At 45.2% G+C, this 5,000-nt stretch overlaps 1 pseudogene; it reads right to left on the bottom strand.

Moving 5' to 3' along the window:
- LOC147712608 (28S ribosomal RNA) overlaps positions 1–5,000 on the bottom strand; it is a 7,988-nt pseudogene that overhangs the window by 2,360 nt on the left and 628 nt on the right.

Below are 5,000 nucleotides of genomic sequence, written 5' to 3'. Positions count from 1 at the left end.
CTCAAATTCTTCTTTTCTCCAATCATATGTTGCTAAGAAATTCAAATCATAACTCAGAAACCTTCAGTCTAAAATGTTGAGTTTGTACGTTTTGATGGTGTTATCAATTTTTTCATTATTTCTTCCCCTGCATACATGAATGGATGAGCTATGTACAGATCTGGAGCTGCCCTGAGATACAATAAACTATTGACTTTATTGAGACCAATTTGTGTACATAGTTTTGGAATACTGAGTCCCCCAAATGATCTTTTCGAATATAGGAGACCAGCACATGTGTATGCAGGAAGGTGTAGAAAATGTTTGACATACTTTGTTATTGTTTGATCCAGAACATTTAAAGTTTTAGCTTCTGTTCCTGTCACTTCCAATTTGAATGATAGTTTAGGGACCAAGTAACGACACAAAAGTACTATTTTCTGCGTGGGCTTAAGTGGTAGATTATCAAGTTTTTGAGCCCAATTAACAAGAACCTCATTAATTTTGTTGTTGCTTGTATGGCCAGTGTGTGGATCAAAGTTCAATCCGAGGTATCTCTCACTTTCTCCAGGATGAATGTTTTCAATATTTTCTTTTTCAAACTGCCATGGTTTACAGTTGTTAATCAAAATTTTATCTTTATGGTGACTGATATAAAATCCATGTGTCTTTTTCACATTAAGTTTTAATCCTGTTGTTTTACTGAACTTTTCAATGATTTTCAGATTTGTACTCATTCCTTCCCAGGTGCTGCTGAGTACTGTGATGTCATCGGCAAAGGCGAGAGCAGTCATTTGCTCAATAAGACCATCTGATCAAAATGTGAAGCCCTTGCCGTTTTTCTGAAGATCACAGATCAGAGGATCCATGGCAATGTTAAATAGTACTGGGGATAAAGAGTCACCTTGTTTAACCCCAGATTTAATTGTTATTTCAGGAGTTGCTTCATTGTTCTTTACCTTGAAAATCTTTGTTGAGTCAGTGTATAAGTCTTTTATTATGTCTCTGATGTATGATGGAACTCTGTGCCTTGCGAGACTCTGTATAATGACCATGGCTGACAGAGTCGAAGGCTTTTGAGATATCTATGAACACTACTGCTAATGAGTGACTGTTTTTTCATGCCCCTTTTATGATATTTAGCAGGAGAGTCAGATTCCCGAGACAACCTCTCACCTTCATGAAGCCTTTTTGTCTCGTATTCAATAAAAAAAAATGAGAGTCTTTTAGTTAATATTTTTGTGAATAACTTCATGAATGCAGTACCAATGGTAATTGGGCTCCAATTACAGATTTTTTTAAGTTCACTAATCGGTACATTCTTGGGTATCAATATTGATCGGTTCTTTTTGATACTTTCAGGTACTCTTCTCATCAACAACAAACACGATAAAATTCTGGGCAGCAGTCTTGGTTGTCTGCTGTGCACTTTATACAAGTCATTCAGACCAATCTCATTAGGCCCCACTGCTTTCTTTAAATCGGAGTCCTCGAAGGCATACGTTATTTCGAGCCGTGTTATTTCTTTACATACATTTCTAATTTCGTATTCCTCCGGTATCCGATCAATCGGCATGAATTTAGTGTTTTTCTTGTTTTTTTTTCAATTATGCTTTTGTAGTATTGACAAATGTTATCAGCACTGATCTGACAAATGGCATCTTCTGCCCCATCAGTGATAATCCTAGCAGTTTTCTTTTTGTCTTTTTTAAACATTGCCTGGCATTCTTTATAACTGCCCTTTGCTTTTGCACAATTTTTCTTGTGTGTCCGATTAAGCCTTCTGTTTTTCTTGTCTTTTTTATTATCATGTTTCCTACTGATGCATTCTGGTGCTCATCTTGAGCAGAGTTCATAGGTTCATTATTGAGTTCACTTGCTGGTCATTTGCTGGTACACTTGCTGGTGCAGGACTTATATCAGTGGTGTTTTGTGAGATATAAGTCACTATCTCATCCATCAGATCCATAGCAGCATCGTGTTGCTCTACGTTTTGGGTGTACTTCTCGTTTTCTGTGATTCTATCTTCCAGCTCATCAAAGTTTTAGATTTTTTGCACACATTTGTGATTGCTAAAGTCTCTGTGCTTTTCTGTTGTTACTTTCACTGTAACCTCTGGTTCACCGCAAGAGTCATTTTCAGAAACATTTGATGCTTGCAGTACATCTTTTGCCAATGTTTTGCTCTTATCTCTTCTATCTCTTCTTTTTTCTGCAATTTGTTTTGTGTTTTTGTCAAAATATGGAACCATCAGCGCATTTATATTTCTTTTGTTTTCATACACTTTTTCCAATTCTGCCAATAGCAGTATTTCTTCATGTGACCATAATTTTGGCAGTTTGCTGCTTGCTAGAGCTGCTAGTCTAGCCTCATTGTGAGCTCTTGGATGCGCATGCCAAGCATGTTGTGAAACACCAATCTTTGTTCCAAATCTGAGGTCATAGAAGCTGCACAGGAACGGCAGCTCTCCTTTTTGAGGTCTTCCTTTACATTTGGCGTAATGGCAAGCAATATTGTGGTATTTAGCTTCTTTGTCACATTTTGAGCAATACCTTTTAAGATAGAAGCCTTTGTGCTCGTTGGAGACATGTTTTCTCAGTTCTTTAAAAGTTCCCAATATGTCTCCACACAAGTCATATTTACACTTTTCGTTTGGGTATTTCCAATAAGTGACTTTTTTTGTGTAGTCACTTTTCTTTGTTATTACATCTTTGCTGACCTCGTACACAGCGGGAAGATTTTCAAAGTTTGTTGTACCAATGTCATTCTTGGCTGAAGAGGCCACAAACTCAATGGATTTGCTGAGGTCTACTGTTGTGCCTTCTTCTGCTACGGAGGGTGAACTAGAGCCTATCTGAATCATTGTTGCTTGTTGCATTGTTTGAAGCGGGTGCTGGTTTGTCAAATTCGGTGAGGAGGTTAATGATTTCTGGAAAAGACAGCACCTCCTGATGCCATCTTAACAGGGTTTTTATTCTCCAGGAACTACCCTATCTGGAATTGTGTTTGTTTGCTTTGTCATTTCTCACTATCACGCTCGCTGTCATGATAGAACCTTGTTTGGCCTGTCTCTATAGCCTTCTCTACGCAGAGACTAGCACTACAGAGGCAGTTACCGGTGGGACCACTGGGAGGTAAAGGCCACTACAACTGAGAATAGGTTAAGAGAGTCATAGTTATTCTCGCCGTTTACCCGCGCTTCATTGAATTTCTTCACTTTGACATTCAGAGCACTGGTAAGAAATCACATTGCGTCAACACCCACCTCGGTCCTTCACAATGCTTTGTTTTAATTAAACAGTCCGATTCCCCTGGTCCGCACCAGTTCTAAGTCAGCGGCTAGGTGCCAGCCGAGGTACCCGGGGAGGTGGCACTGGGAGAGGCAACCACCGCAGCTGGGGCGATCCACAGGAAGGGCCCGGCTTGCATCCAGAGTTGCCTCTGCCCCAGAGGGAGGTGCCTCGTCCAGCCGTGGCACGCGCCCAGCCCCGCTTCACGCCCTAGCCGACCGACCCAGCCCTTAAAGCCAATTCTTATCCTGAAGTTATGGAAATGACTTGCCGACTACCCTTACCTATATTGTACCAACATGCCAGAGGCTGTTCACCTTAGAGACCTGCTGGGGATATGGGTACGGCCCGGAGCAAGATTTACACCATCTCCCCCGGATTTTCAAGGGCTCGCGAGAGCTCACAGGACACCGCCGGAACCGCGATGCTTTCCAAGGCTCGGACCTCTCTCTCTGGGCCCAAACCCATTCCAGGGCACCCTGCCCTTCACAAAGAAATGAGAACTCTCCCCGGGGCTCCCGTTGACTTCTCTGGGATCGTTTGCGTTACCGCACTGGACGCCGCGAGGGGGCCCGTCTCCGCCACTCCAGTTCCATCTCTTAGGACCACCTGACCCATGTTCAACTGCTGGTCACATGGAACCCTTCTCCACTTATGCCTTCAAAGTTCTCGTTTGAATATTTGATACTACCACCAAGATCTGCACCTGCGGCGGCTCCACCCGGGCCCTCGCCCTGGGCTTCTGTGCGTACAACAGCGGCCCTGCTACTCGTTGGGGCTTAGCCCCTGGGGCTCTCAGCGCCAGCGACGGCCGGGTATGGGCCTGACACTAGAGCGCCATCCATTTTCAGGCCTAGTTGATTCGGCCGATGAGTTGTTACACACTCCTTAGCGTATTCCAACATCCATGGCCACTGTCCTGCTGTCTATATCAACCAACACCTTTTCTGGGTCTGATGAGCGTCGACATTGGGCGCCTTAACCCAGCGTTAGGTTCATCCTGCAGCACCAGTTCTGCTTACCGAAAGTGGCCCACTAGGTACTCTCATTCGATGCCCGGCTCCACGCCAGCGAGACAGGCTTCTCACCCATTTAAAGTTTAAGAATAGGTTGAGATCGTTTCGGCCCCAAGAACTCTAATCATTCGCTTTACCTGATAAAACTGGGGGCTCCAAGCACCAGCTATCCTGAGGGAAACTTCAGAGGGAACCAGCTACTAGATGGTTTGATTAGTCTTTTGCCCCTATACCCGGGTTGGACGACCGATTTGCATGTCAGGACTGCTACAGACCTCCACTAGAGTTCCCTCTGGCTTCTCCCTGCCCATGCATAGTTCACCATCTTTCGGGTCCTATCACCCACACTCATGCTCCACTTCCCCGACAGAGTGGGCGAGACTGGCCGGTGGTGCGCCCGCCGCTGGAAGCACAGAGGGATCCCACATCAGCCGGCGCGCGCCCGCTCTCACCTTCATTGCACCACAAGGTTTCGCTCGGCCCTTTGACTCGTGCACGTGTTAGACTCCTTGGTCCGTGTTTCAAGACGGGTCGGGTGGGTAACCGACATCGCTGCCCAGTGTGCAACGCGGTCGGGTGCTCTGAGAACAGTCTGCCCAGTTAACAGTCGCGCAGAGAGCAGGGGGACCAGTCCCTCCTTCAACCGCCCCGGTGTGCCCCGAGGGGCGGCTGAGAATGGGTGCCCGGGGAGGGCACAGAGGCGGTTGAATCTCCC

This window comes from Lissotriton vulgaris, chromosome 5 (genome assembly GCF_964263255.1).
Source record: "Lissotriton vulgaris chromosome 5, aLisVul1.2, whole genome shotgun sequence".
NCBI lineage: Eukaryota > Metazoa > Chordata > Amphibia > Caudata > Salamandridae > Lissotriton > Lissotriton vulgaris.
Note: the sequence above shows the minus strand (reverse complement) of the source record. Positions and strands in the feature narration are given on the sequence as shown.